General features: G+C 36.2%; 1 long non-coding RNA gene across 4 annotated transcripts in view; it reads right to left on the reverse strand.

The window, feature by feature from the left end:
• Positions 1-1,759: 1,759 nt before the first annotated feature.
• The window catches only part of LOC144297643 (uncharacterized), a 160,689-nt gene continuing 146,916 nt past the window's right edge, over positions 1,760-15,532 (reverse strand). For 3 of the 4 annotated variants that reach the window (XR_013364594.1, XR_013364596.1, XR_013364597.1), the window contains 2 exons: positions 3,552-3,675; positions 1,760-2,228 (listed from right to left, as the gene is read on the reverse strand). This is a non-coding gene — a long non-coding RNA (uncharacterized LOC144297643). Of the gene's footprint in view, positions 2,229-2,269; positions 2,405-3,551; positions 3,676-15,532 lie in introns of those variants that run through there. The other variant, XR_013364595.1, reaches the window with a different exon arrangement.

Raw genomic sequence — 15,532 nt, forward strand, 5'->3', positions numbered from 1 at the left:
CTAATAACAGCACAGGATGTTTTTTTAAAACCATTTTAAAGAAATTATAATTTCAAATTTGGAATCTGTCAGCCAAACACTTGATTCACCAGTCACCTGCATATTTGAAGATTAATCTCCAGATGTGTATTAATTACACCAATAATGTAAGATCAAGTACACATCAAGCTATGTTTTTCAACTTTCATAGCTCACTTCTAATGCCTTTGCTCTGCGTACACATTTTGAAGAATTGTTTATCTTTTTGCATATTCATCAGTGGCATCATATAAAGCCATGATAGAATTAAGAGTTTTTCACTTTTCTACTTATTCATAAAACATTATAACTTATAAATTCAAACAGGCATAATGATAAATGGATAAACTTCTGAGTTTTCTTCTGCAAATTCCACAGGTACTTCGTTAAATTTCCCACAATTTTCATTTTTTTTGCAGGTTAAGCCATATATTTTATTGTGACTTACTGCAAAATAGTCTCTTATACCCATCTGTAAGTTGTGCCAGGTTATTTTTCCTACTTTGATGAAATGTAGCAGTTTCTTTTCAACAAGGATATATTTTAACATTTTCAATGGGTCCGACCTACATTTAAGTTGTTCTATCCATGCACAGTTTTCTCATACTGTATTATTGAGTAAACCGGGGAAAAATACTCACTGACTATGTTTGGTGATTTTCTTGTGTTGTTTTCACTTAGTATTGAAGGTGCTCCCTTTTGTAAGAACCTACTTAGAATCCATATATTGAAATATACGTATGAAATTATATAGCAGGCTCATCTTCATTTTCCAACCTAGGCCTTGTACATTAAAAATCAGATCCAGCATGTGTCACTGATTGTTTATATGAGACTGATTGTTTTTCCAAATTCCAAGGATTTACAATGGCTGCTTTATTGCCTGAGAGCATTTTAATTCAGGGTAGTTAATGTTATTTGAATTTTTAATTGGTAATACTATAGGTTTACAAGCAAAAGCAAGCTTTGCACTAGAGACGTCAAGTCTACAAAATGATAAGTAAAGAGAACCAAACCATCAAGTTTTAAAAGTTGATGTTAGAAATGCCTCATTTAGTTCAAATACACTGCTATGAAATAATTTTTTAAATGTGTGAATAAAGAGCCAACCACCTAAGAGTGAAAATAACATCTAACTGAGAGATAGTTTATATTCCGTCAGATGATGGGATTAAATAACATGAAGACTGAAAATATATCTACATACATAAAAAGTTTGGTTCCCAAAATAATTATGAAATATTTACGCCATCTCTAAGGGAATGGCTGGAACATAAACAAAGTACCCTATTAGAAAGAGCTTCAAAAAATAAAAATAAAAAAAAAAAGAAAGAGCTTCAAAGAGCACTTTTATTGTTGCAATTAATTTACTTTCTGAAACTCTGAAGAAAGTACAAATCTATTGTAGAAGTCTGTGGTCCTTCACGAATCAAAGTCAGAAATTATATTACTTTTCATAATTATCAATAGTAACAAAACCATGTGAGACATTAAAATAGACATGCTTTTAGTTTGGATGCAACTGAAAAAAAGTGCAACTCACAGAAGTTGTACTTTTCTTAAGCAAGACAGCATAGAAGTTCAAGTTAAATATTAAATTTCCATTTCTAATCAAAATATTAGGAGATTTTAATAGACGGTGAAACCAGCATGGCAAGTGTTATAATTTGATATCACTTCCAATAACACTATGATCAGAAACTCATTTATTCTATATGAAAACTATTAAAATTTTGCTGACTTTATTTCAGTATTTATTTATTTATTTATTTATTTATTTATTTATTTATTTATTTATTTATTTTTAGCGCAGCTGTGTGAACAAGCAGTAAAGAAAGGCAGTATGGTATTATAGTTAAGGGTGGTTAGTCAGCTGTCCTGAGTTCAAATCCAGGTTCTGTGCCATCTGAATAACCTTGAGCAAACTGGCTCATCTCTATTTGCAGCTGTTTTTAAAATGAGAAGAACAATACTTACTTTATAAGATAAAAAGTTTGAAGGAATAGTTTGAAAGGCTCATAGTTTCAAAGGAGAAGTGGGCAAAAACATCCAATTCTGGTCTCATTTACTCTCATTTATCTACTCTTTTTTTTTTTTTTTGTCTTTGAGCAGCAGCCCAAGGAAGAAAAAAATCAGAACACACATTTCTGGCTGAATTTCAACTTCTTCCTCTCTTCATCCACCAGTGTTCTTGATCCACTGAAAGGAAACTTGAGGAATTCGAAAAATCTTATTTTCCATGTCAGAAGCTATTACATCATCCTCCTTACAATAACATGTCTTAATCTTCTCCAGGTTTGATGAATTCTTGGGCCAACTAGAATAAATGTCATATACTTGAAGAGCCAGAAAAGAATGTGTATTTAAATTTTCAAAGCATCACCTCCTTCACAACAGTATTAAAAAAAAAAAAAAAAAAAAAAGGAAAAGCTGAGTGATTGTGCCAAAAGGACAGGAGGGAACATTTCTATGCTTCTGAAAGGATACCCAGCAAGCAATGGTTAAAAAATTATGTTATCTGGACCAAAGCCCTTGCCAAGCCAATCTTGACAGATACAGTAAATCTGTCCATATTAGATGTGTCAGTCTCAGTTGCTTTAATAGTTAGGGTGCCTCAGTCCTCCTCCAGCCACAGTAGAGGAAGTGCTGAGTAATCATTGATAGAGAGGTGATTTAACAGTTAGTGAGGTTCCTTGGGATGTGCCCATAAGGATCTCCTTCAATTCTTCACAGTTTCCTCTCATATCCTGGAAAAATGTCTATAACTAAGCCACTTTTTAAAAGATTTTAAAATTAAATTCCACATTAGGTTATGTATTACAATGAGCTTTACTACTGTTCATGGAAAAATGACATCCAGTTACAAAACAACAACCTCATTGATTTAACCTCATATGGTCTTACATGATGGATAGAAGATTCATTTATACCAATACTTCCTTATTCTGTTTGAGGATTATCAAAGATTTATGAATTTGGTTTAGAAAATGTTGATCTCTAACTGCACTTTTTAAACACCTTCTAAAAACCGATTACCTCATTTTCAATTAATTAAACCAATTAAACCATTCAAAAGTGTTCATCTTAGTCATATATCAGTAGTTATCATACTTCAAGGAGCTAATTTTTGGCTATTGTATGTCTTCTGTTATATGCAGAACATTAAGCTCTGCTGTGTTGTTCTGTATATTAATTTTCATATTTAAAGGTAGAAGTATATGCATTATATTTTTAAATGTATTATAAAATTTAAATTGTGAAGTCAAGCCCTTAAAAATTTTATATTACATCACAGTAAAATGTTTATTTTGCCAATGGAGCAGTCCCACTCTGACACTAAAAGCATTTAGCTTTTTGCCAAACCAGATCTTGTAAAGAATGCTAATATTGTCTCCAAGCTTCCTGGAATGCATAGGGTTTTTGCCTCTTTTCAGATGCAAGCAATAGCTTGTTAGGTATTATTCTTAGAAGAATGGTTCCTCCTGGTTTATTTTTTTAATCCCAGTTTTGGAGAGATAAAGGTGTATACTTACCCTCACATGCACTGAGTTATACCTTCACCAGATCACAATGTCTACGTAAGATCTGCATATCTGCAATTGTGTTATGATTCACCTGGAGAACCAGATACCACCTCCTCAACCCTCTGCACTTCTTCTGTGGGGATAAAAGTAAAGTGAGATGGTAAAGTGGCCAACGCTGAACACTTTAGTTGATCAAGTGACCCTGAACAGGTTAGAGTAGCAGAACAGAATACTGGATTAGCAGTGAAAGGAGCTATAAACCTAAATTATCTCAACAACAACATTTATTTCCTAGCTATGTGACTCAGTCTCAATTTGTTCTTATATCAGGTAAGAAAGCAAAATCATCACAGGTGACATACTGGAGCCAGCAGAGGGTACAATGTGAACACGTGGGAGGGCAATGATTCATCCGTAGAGGGATAGGCTTTAAAGTCTTTCTCAGAGGAGTTGACACTATGAAAGGCATGAGACTGAGCTGGATGATGAAGATGTTGCATCTCAGAAGATGCAAGGTTATTGTGAGGATTAAGAAGACACTCAAAACACCCTCAGTGCTTGGTGTGTTATGCTAATTCTTGCTCTCCTTGTTTGACAAGGCAGAGTTTGCCTTTAATCAATGAGCCGCCAACCCCTTCTTAGCACTCAAAAAAAGAGCCCCATAGAATCATGGGAGAGCATGGTCAGGACCAGCTTCATGGGCATACAACCTGTGCAGTTGCACACAGCCCCCACACAGAAGGGGCCTCAGCTTGGCCTCTCCTGTCATTGCCTTGAAATTCTCAGTACTTTTGAGCAAGGTACCCCGCATTTTTATTTTGCACCAGGCCCCACGAATTATGTAGCCAGTTCTGACTATGGTAACAGAAAATCCAAATTTGTATTGATTAGACTGATTCACATCCTGGTTTTCTTCCTAGCTTCATGAATTTCTTGAGTTTCTTTTTCTATAGCTTTAAAAATGGCAATATCACCAAAGTCTATTCATTTGGGAGGATCAAATGAATTATGATTGTAAAACCAATGTTTGTTTTGTAAGTTATTATAGAAACAGGGAGGACAGTCGCTCAGCTACTGAGACCCTTGTGTTGAAAGAAGTTACTATTTGTAATTATTTTAAAAATCTGGAAATTAGTACATACATACCCCTGCTCTTTCTTCTCTTCTTTTCTTTTTTTTTTTTTAATTTTATTTATTCATTCATGACAGACACACAGAGAGAGAGAGGCAGAGACACAGGCAGAAGGAGAAGCAGGCGCCATGCAGGGAGCCTGATGTGGGATTCGATCTTGGGACTCCGGGATCACACCCCAAGCCGAAGGCAGACGCCCAACCACTGAGTCACCCAGGCGCCCCTCTTCTCTTCTTTTATGTTTGTCCCTTCTTTCCTTTGCAATTGATCTCATACTATGTGTCCGATATGGGACTTAATGCTACAAATGCAGGTTCAAGAAGATAGAAGTTAATTTGGAAGAAAGGAGCATTCTAGAAAAAAGAGATAACTGATGAGAAGTGTGAATTTATATTGACAGTGCAGAAAGGGTGAGAGACCGAACCAGGATAGAGACTGCAGAAATGGAAAATAAAAAGAAAAGCCAGATTTACAAAATGTCTAGGAAGTATTGGCAGAAATTAGTTATTAGTTGTACAGTGGTAGAGGGGTACTACACACACAATTCTGACACAAAATACAGAGCTAAGGTTCCCACACCAAGCAATTATCCAACTCTGAACCACCAACTTGGTGCCATATAATTTAATTCTAATAATTTAATTCAACAACCCAGTGTTAGTGCAGATCCCACGGGTTAAGGGCTCAGTCCTACAAGACTGCCTTCCACTTCAGACATCAGTCACAAGACCGACCAAGCATCCTTAACTCCTGACTAGCTATAAATCAGGGGTTCCCATGAACCCCTCCCCATGTTAGATAATTTGCTAGGAAAGCCCACAGAACCCAGGAAGACAGTTTACTTACTATTACCAGTTTATTAAAAATGATACAACTCAGAAACAGCCAAATGGAAGAGATGCACAGGTAAGTTTGGGGAGAAGGGACACACAGCTTCTAGACCTTTTCTGAACACTTCCACTTTTACAGCACCATGATGTGTTCACCAGACCAGAGCTCTCTGAACCCCATTGTTTAGGGTATTTATGGAAGTTTCATCACCTGGGCATGATTGATTAGATCAACAGCCATTCGTGATTAACTCCATCTCCAGGTCCTCTCCCCTCATGGAGGTGGGCAGGGTAGAGATGAAAGCCCCAACCCTCCAATCGTCTGGTTGGTTCCTCTGTCAACCTGCCCCCATCCTGAAGCTACCTAGAAGCCCACCAAGAGTCCACCTCACTAGCATACTAGGGGTGGATGAAATGGGTTTGTTATGAATAACAGATTCTCCTCTCACCTTTATGATTCAGGGAATTCCAAGAGTATTGGGAGCTCTGTATTAGGAACCAGAGAAGATGACCAAATATGCATTTCTTATTACATTGCAGTCCCATGGTGGTGGGGGCGGAAGGAGAATATTTCTGTTCCATCTTACCTCTTTCACTCCTTAGTGCCAATAAACAAAATAGACTTTCCCAAACTATTCAGTTTAGCTAAGTTACTTTTCCTCCTCAGGTTGTACTTAAGAAAGTCTATGATGTATCATCTATGATTACTGCAAATTTATATATCTATAGTCACATTACTGTTTGATTTCAAAACAGATATATTGAAATCCCACCATAATTTTGGTTGTTCACAGACAGCTGTAGACATGATGGTGGTCAGGCATGTCCTCTTGTCAAAAAGCCACTTACCGTTACCATGATATATCACATATAAGGCATATAGACATCTTCTCTCTCAGATCAATTTCAAGGCTTCCACTGTGAAATCACAGAAATTCAGGGTTGTAAAGCACCTTAATGGTTACAGAACCGGAATACTTGAGACACTCTGTGGCTTAGGTTTTATCTACACATTTCATAAGATCAAGAAACTAGAGAGCAAGGACCACCTGCTTTGATAAGTTTAACTCCTGGTTCTGAGAAAAAACAATTTTTTTGAGAAGCTGGGAACAATAATATATGACTACTATTTCAAGGCCCCATGAACTTTCAAATTCACTTTCCTATTTTGTCAAACAACTGTCAAATCAAGGTTGATTTTTTTTCCCTCCTCATTTAAATGTCTCTCATGCTTTCTGATATAAGAATTGTGCTTAAATGAAATTAGGTCACCGTTTGCTTTTATTTTGCCTAGGCTTTTGACAGAAAAGAATAATGTAGCCTAAAAGGAATATAAACTGGTGTGAATGAGGGAAGGAGGGACACATGAGTCATAGGGAATAAGGCTGTCCTCTCAGAAACAATGAGAATGATTGCTATATATTTGACAGATGAGAAACTTACCCATTATCTCATTAAATTTCATTTTCAATATTGAGCACATTCAGGGCAAGGATGATAAAATATTTTAAAGCTCTAACTTCAGCTGTACAATCACTATAGTTAAAAATTATTCAATAAACCATAATTCATCAATTATGTACAGGACACAAAGCCCTCATTTTGCCTCCTGAAAATGATTGCTTAGAATGTTCCTTAAGAGCCCAAAGGAATATTACAATGTAGAGAGTTATATGAACTTGTTCAACCTAGAAAACACACACACACACAGACAAACACACACACATTTCACTCATATACACATCCACTCTACCAAATTTATAGTTTTTACCATTTGGGAAGGGAAAAGGCTTCACAGTGAAACAAAAGGAAAATGACAAGTCATTTTGGTATTTCATAAGCTCATCATACATTTCTGACGTAAGTACATGATTATAAATGCAAAGTGTCTTTCTAATATGTCATACCAGATATGCTGTAAGTTCTGAAACAAGATCAAATGATGCCTAATGGCTGCATAAAAATCATGACCAAATAAATGGGACAACAGCCAAAGAGCAGACTCCTGTGAATAAAAAATAGTTAAATACCACCTATTTAGCTTAATGTACTACTACATTTTACTTGTTTTCCAAAATATTGCATCATTCAATGAATACGTGAAGTCCTACTACGTGCCGAATGGTTTATTCCGTTGGTAGCAATTTATTGGTCGCAAAGAGGTGCTGAAATAAAATCTCCCTCTAAGAGATTTTTTCTCATTCACTGCTGATCTTGGGCTCCTTGTTGTTGTTGTTGAAACTGATCAATGTTCACCACATTCAGTAATATTTTCCAGACTTGCAGACAAATTAATTCATAGCATATGCATTCACTTCCCCTTGAAAACACAATTTTTACAGTTTTTGTTTCCAGAGAATACAGAGCAAGTTTATTTTTCAGAAGAATTAATGAAATAAGAAAACAGTTGCTTCATTGAGTAGTCTAGCCTCAAAGCCACGGATAATCTAGAGGACAACTTCAGTGACGTACTTCATTTTCCACAGGGGCCTGTTCCAATTAAAAGGAATCTAGTCTTCCATAAAGCTCTCTTTTTCCAGTTACCACACACTTAATGAGAACTCCACTACCTGCTCTTGCCTGATCAAATAGGCTTTTAGGACAAATTCCTCCGTCTCGCTATTTGAAATGTTGACTTTGTAATGATTTTTTGTATAAATATTTCAAGACAATCGTCTATTTCTTTGTATCTATTCTACTATCACTTACTGGAAAGGGAGGAAATTATTGTAAGAATATAATTTTCTAATTTCCATTTATTGTTCTCTGCAAGAATCTGGAGTTTTGTTGTTATGTTTGTCCATCTGCCTGGTCTTCACTTGAGGGCAAAGGGTGATATTTATAGTTTATATTGCACTACAACTAAAATATATTTTCAAATCACAATTCATTTGTTTACTACTCTTCTAGAGATTACACAGATTTGTTTAGCAGTGTTATATTACACCAGTCTACCAGTATTAACATAGACAGTAGTGATTTTATAATATGTCAAATAGCTAATTGACAAGGGTTTCATAAGACTGACACTGTAAAATTGGATTTCTTTAAATATTAGTCTACAGAGATAGCTAGTGAAATTAGACTGGACATATACTAACTAGTGTGAAAGGCTCAGTAAAAGGATCTTATTAACTTTATTTCTTCCTCAATTATTCAATGTTTTATCAACTAATTTGATTACAGTACCTATTTCTAAAGGAGAGCAATTAATATCTGCCTCAATTTGACTTGATTTCTTCAACAACTACTCACCCAATTTTCCACAGTCAACAACAACCTGAAGTGGACTCAGATCTGTTTAATTCCAGAGCTTGGACTTTTCACATCCAGCGAATTATATCAATGCCTTGTCCCCCCCCTCCACCCACACCTGCTTCTTTTGTATTTTATTCATAAGTGAGTAGTAACCTGACCTACCAAGGTAATCAAGTCAGAAATCCAGAAGTCATCTGAGATTGCTTCCTCTTCCTCAGAAACCATTTATAATTAGTCCTTAAGATCACTAGAATTTACCTTTTTAACATTCCTGATACCTGAATTTTCATTTCCATTTCTACTTCACCTGTCTTAAATTCCTTATCTTTCTCCCAATTAAAGTTTTCTCACCTACCCTCCATCCTCAAATCTCCATGTCTTAGACACATTTTCTATAAGGAAAAACTAACTTCACACACTCTCCCACCACCATAAAATTTTTGAGTGACATCTGACAAGATAAAGTTCAAATTCATTAGTATGCTATATATCATTCTCTGTGACCCTACCTGTCTCCCTCTTGCCCTTCCTGACATACCATTCCCTATAATTTATCCACTAGTCAAATGAAGCCACCCACTCTGCCCTAACTATGTTAAAGATTTTTATGTTTCTTCAACTTTGTTCAACGTCTCCATGCTATTTTATATGGCTTCAGGATGGGGCGTGACACAACTATAGTCAAATTTAGTATTTCTATTACTTTACAAGATTAACGTCTTTCACAAAGTTTTAACTTCTTTAATAGCAAGAAGTTTAGCACATTCATATTTGTAGTGGTCTTATATGTAATTCTTAGACAGTAGGCACAGTCATATGCATAACTGTTTATATGGTGGGCCCCATTTAGTAAACAGAACCAGATTTGTATTTGTCATATAATAGACTGTACTGCAGGAGACACAATCATAGTTGCAACTGTCATCTACTGGGCACTTAAATGCAGACATAGTAAACTGAATTTTTAAAAGCCGTATGTATATATTAATTCATATAAAGATATAAGTTAAATTTTAATGTTTTCCAGCATAATGCGCTTTCATCAACTAATATCATAATTGGTGTTTTCTCTTAGTGATTTTATCCAGTATTTTCGGATTCTTGACAGTGTTTGCGATAAACTTATCATTTTTCAGACAACTCTGTCGTTAAAAAGATCTCCATTATACACCATTATACTGTTTATTGCTTTCATGAGATTCTATACCTAATTCAGATTTTGTCATGTTTGCTTTAGTGTATTTTTTACAGCTTTATTGAGGTATAATAGGTGCATTTTTTTAAATGCATGCATATTTATATATTTAATATATATAATTTGATGAGTTTAGACATAAACATACACCCAAGGTATCAATGTATCTACCACCTCCCAAAGTTACCTTGTGTTCCTTTTTGTTTTGCTTTGTTTTGTTTTGTTTTTGTGTGGTAACAACACTCAACATGAGATCTGAACATGAGGGTACACTTAATAAATTTTCAAGTGCACAATATTGTATTATTAACTATAGGCACCATGTTGAACAGTGACCTCTAGAACTTATACTGTGTAACTTTTTTTATGTAACTATAACTTTATACTCAATGGATAAGAACTCCCCATTTTCCTCTCCATTCATATCCTGGCAACCTTCATTCAATGTTCTGCTTTTAGAAGTTTGACTATTTTAAACATTTCATATTAGCAGACTCATGCAGTATTTGTTCTTCTGTAACTGACATGTCTCTTACCGTAATGCTAAATTGGAACCCTGTACATTGTTGTTGGGAATGCAAAATGGTGCAGCCACTACAGAAAATAGTATGGAGGGTCCTCAAAAATTAAAACTAGAACTACTATATCATATAGCAATTCTACTTCTGAGCAAATATTCAAAAAAATTGAAATTGTGATCTCAAAGGGATACCTGCATGTCCATGTTCTTGCAGCATTATTAATAGAGGCCAAGTTATGAAAAAAAAAAAAACAAATATCCATTGAGAGGTAAATGGATAAAAAAATGTGATACATACATACAATAAAATACTATTCAGCCTTAAAAAAAAAAAGAAAGGAATCTTGCCATTTGCAACAACATTGATGAACTTGGTAGACATTATTTTTCAGTGTATTTTTAAAATCGGCAGATTTGACACTATGTTGCCCATTGCAATTATATTGAATTCTAGGTACTGAAGAACTACTTGGCACAGTGGTATTGCTCTAAACACTCATGCATTCAAACAATAGTTTTGAACACCCTCTATTTACTTGCCAAGCATCATGGGGGCAGATGATATTTTGGTTCTCAAATTTCTTACAGTATATAATAAGTTAAGGAAGAAATAGAACAGTTTGGCATTAGTGAAACCCCATAAATGTGGGAGGTTGATATACCAAGATTTAAACCTTGGTTTTCACTTTCTAACTTCCAGACCTTGAACAAGTTATAGCATGTCAGTGAAAATCTCAGTCCCTCCATCTGTAATCTGGGGTAAATTGTAAAGTTATAGTAAGAGCATATGTCTGTGAAAGCATTTTGCATTGTGCCTGGCTTTCAGTAAGGAATCAGTAAGAGGTAACATTACAATGCAAGTACCTACAAGTAGTCACATGGTCAAGGGAGGGAAAAGAAGGCTTTAGGGAAGAAGTGTCATAGGAGGTTAGATTTGGAATACTAATGGAGTTTTCTAAGCAGACAAGGGAAAAAGAACACTCAAGTGGAGCAAAGCAATGTGAGCAGAAGCCTAGACACTCACATGAGTGGGGAGCAAATAACAGTTTGGCATGGCCAGCATCTCTGTCAGCAAACTGGCTAAGCTGTAGCACCTTATTGTTGGCCATTTATATGTGTCACTTAATGAAAAGTAGATATAGTTTATGAATAATTCAGGAAGTTGACAGTAATCTTTGTGTAATCCCCAAACCTCAAACACATATCCCTGCACTGCTATCATTTTAAGACATGCCACCTGGTATGGTGCTCTGTGTCATTTTAGCCAATAAATCCTTTAGAGTTCTAACTTGCTTGGTTTATTTTTCTATTTCTTTCTCAGTCTCTAGTCTTATCCTCTCAAAAAAGTTCTCCACCGCAACCAGAGAGGCCCAAAACTCTAAATCACAAACCCTGAAATGTTGACCACACTGTTTAAAACCCTTTAATGGTTTCCTATGACTTCAAAAAACTGAAATCCAAACTTCTTAGTATGGAAAAAATGTCCTCCATTGTATATTCTTCACATCCTCTCTGATTGTAATACTTTTAACCTGCTCCTGCTTTTGCACTTCCCCATAAAGAAATACCAAACTGCTTAAGATTCCCTGTAAGGGGAACTTGGGGGGTCCAGTCAGTTAAGTGTCTGCCTTTGGCTCAGATCGTGATCCTGGATTCCCGGGACCTAGCCTGACATCAGGATCCCCACTCAGCGGGGAGTCTACTTCTCCCTCTCCCCTTCCTCCTGCTCATGCTTTCTCTCAAATAAATAAATAAAATCTTCTTTAAAAAAAATATTCCCCATATACATCAGGCTCTTTCAAACTGTTCATTTTCTCTTCCTTCCCATGTGCTTTGAATACCCTTTTCCCCTTCACTGTCAGCCTTCATTCTCCAAGACATGTTCAGATGTCTTTTCCTTCTCTGATTGATCTGGATTGAGCTCACCAACTTTGTGCTGCCTTAGAACTTGTGTCCAAGTTACTCGTTTTCTTATCTGTCCCACTAGAACACAACTTTCCTGAAAGATTGTGTGTCTTAATCATTTATTAATAATCCCAGTACAACTACTGCTATATGGTACCTAATCATTATGTCTGTTCAATGAAAGGTAATTTGGAATGTAAACAATCATTCCAGCATAGTAGTCCCCAGATGGTCATGTTATTACTGATTTATAGCCTTTTAACATATACATTAAAGCTGCTTCCAGGTCTCTGGCTCTGTCCTATTCAAGCTGACATGGGATAGGATAATTGGACCTACTTGTTGGTTTGGATTTTATTGATTACAGTTAATGGAAGGTGTAGAAAAACATTAATTTGTTTATAATTAGTCATACCATTATGAAACATTTCAACAACTAACATTTTTCACACACATTAAAATGCTTACCATATGCCAGACCTAGAGGCCTTAGGGAACTTCCTGAGGTAAAGAGCCATGCCTGGTAACTGATATTGTACTTTTCTTCTGATGATATCATTTATTTTGAAGAGACATAATGTGGTTAGTTCTAAGGTCTCCCCTTTGCGTTTGCACCTCATTATCTGCTGAGAAGGCAAAAGCCCAGTGCTCCTATCACAACTTGGCCTGTGATCCCAAAGTCAAGCTAGGAATCTGTTGATAGATATGGACAGTTGGCCATCCAGAAACTATAAGCTTGGCACCAAATATTATACAAAGAAGCCAACAGTTTTGCCTCATCATCAGTTTTGCCTTTAGGGCTCTAGCAACTCTATTTTTACCTCCATTTTTACTCCATTTGTGTAGGTGATGAGCTGCTGCCACCAAATCAATCCAATATTATTCATACCACTCTTTCTCATCATGGTCAGAGTTGTTCCTCATTTCTGCCCAACCACTTTCCAGGGAACAGCATGCTTAGAGTTCAGGTGTATTGAGTCTCTTTGGATTTCAAATAATCTTCTGAAAATTACCTGAGTTTTTCTTTTCTTGCTGTCTTAGCACTTCCGTGTGTGTGTGTGTGTGTGTGTGTGTGTGTGTAGTGTGTGTGAAGATACTGTATATTTCTGAGCATATTTTTTTAAGGATTTTATTTTATTTGTTCATGAGTGACACACAGAAAGAGGCAGAGACATAGGCAGAGGGAGAAGCAGGCTCCATGCAGGGAGCCTCTTGCGGACTGCATCCCAGGATTCCAGGATCAAGACCTGGGCCAAAGGCAGATGCTCAACCACTGAGCCACCCAAGCGTCCTTATTTCTGAGCATAATTAAGACCACTACTAGTGTGTTTCCTATGAGCATCTCTTTGCTGAGAAAATAGTATTATCAGAAATGGCATCTATTCCAGAAAGCAGAGGGTACTTATCTTCTGAATTTAAGTGTAGGCCAATATACCCTCTTGGTTTGTTTTTTTCTCCTTAAGATAGAGGAAGATAAGGGAATAGTATCCCTACAGGAATCTCCTGATAATTCTTTCATCTTCAAATGAATGGTCCATCAACCTACCAGCTGGGGATTTCCTCAGATTGGCCAATAGTCAGATTCTACCTCTAGATACAGATTTATTCAGATAGCTTCCCCTGGAGGTATTCAATATTATAAACATTATGTCATTTATAATCAAAATAACCTTAACTTTTCTTTGTAATAATTTGCAAGAGAATGCTTGCTTTGAAATAAAAACAAACTCGGTTTAAATCCCAGATCTGCACTGATATTTATTAACATGGAAATAATATTACTAACATCAAATTCCCTCAAGAATTAATGACAAATGTTTCAAATAGTACCAGGAACATAGAAATATGTTTCACGGTTGTCTATAAAATGTTTTTCCTCTGTGCCTCGGTGAGTCAGTTGGTTATGTATCTGACTCTTGATTTTAGCTTAGGTCATGATCTCAGGGTTGTGAGTTTGAGCCCTGCTTCTCCCTTTCCCTCTGCCTCTCTCACCCTTAAAAAAGGTGGGTTTTTTTTTTTTTTCTGGAAAATGGAACATGAAGGGAATCTTTATTTTTTAAAGTCAGAAAGCATAAAAGCAAATGAGATTTAGTTCACTAAGTCCAAAAGGATCTCCGAATCTTAAATATCCTAGAGATTCTAAGCAATTTAAGATCCTGCAAGTCACCCTATGTGGTCTCCCCAGTCCCAGACGAGGTGCGTATGTTGTCAGGAGTCTGATGCAAGTGGTGGGGAACAGACTCTGGAGCTAAGTCACCACTGACAGCCATTTGATCTTGCTCAAAGAACTTCACCTTCACCTTTAGTTTCCTTATCTCTAAAATAGTTTCTGCCTCACGGTTTGTTAAGAAGATTTAAAGAGTTGATACATGGGGCACCTGGGTGAGTCAGTGGTTGAGGATCTGCCTTCTGCTCAGGTCATGATCCCAGGGTCCTGGGATTGAGTCCTGCATCCGGCTCCCCATAGGGAGCCTGTTCGTCCCTCTGCCTGTGTCTCTGCCTCTCTCTGTGTCTCTCATGAATAAGTAAATAAAATCTAAAAAAAAAAAAAAAAAAGAATTGATACATTAAAGCATGCCTGGAACATGGAAAGCTCTTAATACAATGTTAAATACTATGGTTATAGTCAAATTAGACCAGTAAGGCAGAATGAGGAACAGGGAAGTAAAAAAATAGAAATGTCATACCAATCCATTCTCTCTAGCCCTGAAAGAGTTTACTCTGGCCTGAGCATCAATCTTTAATTTTATGTGATTCTTAAGAATGGTTATGCATTTTCTACATGCTGAAAGTTCACTAGCTCATACATCATGTAACTTCTCTTCCCAAGTGGTTTCTCTTGTTCAGCCCCTCTTCCCAGCTGTTTTTCATGCATAAGGCACACATCTTTCACTGGAAATCTCTAGCACATGCATATTCAATCCTAACTGGGCTCAGAATTTAACTCTTTATTCCTTTGGTATTTTCCCCTTGCCTAATGTTTAATCATGCTGACTTAAATATAAAAACCTACAGGGATATTTCTAGTCTGTTTTCACATTTGCCTTTTGATATATTTTAGATGCTTTATTTCAAACATTTTTGATGAACAAAAATTCCAAGAGTTTAGATATTCTATTATACCCCATTCAAATCATCCCTAAATCCAAA

The sequence above is a fragment of the Canis aureus genome, chromosome 25, assembly GCF_053574225.1.
Source record: "Canis aureus isolate CA01 chromosome 25, VMU_Caureus_v.1.0, whole genome shotgun sequence".
Classification (NCBI taxonomy): domain Eukaryota; kingdom Metazoa; phylum Chordata; class Mammalia; order Carnivora; family Canidae; genus Canis; species Canis aureus.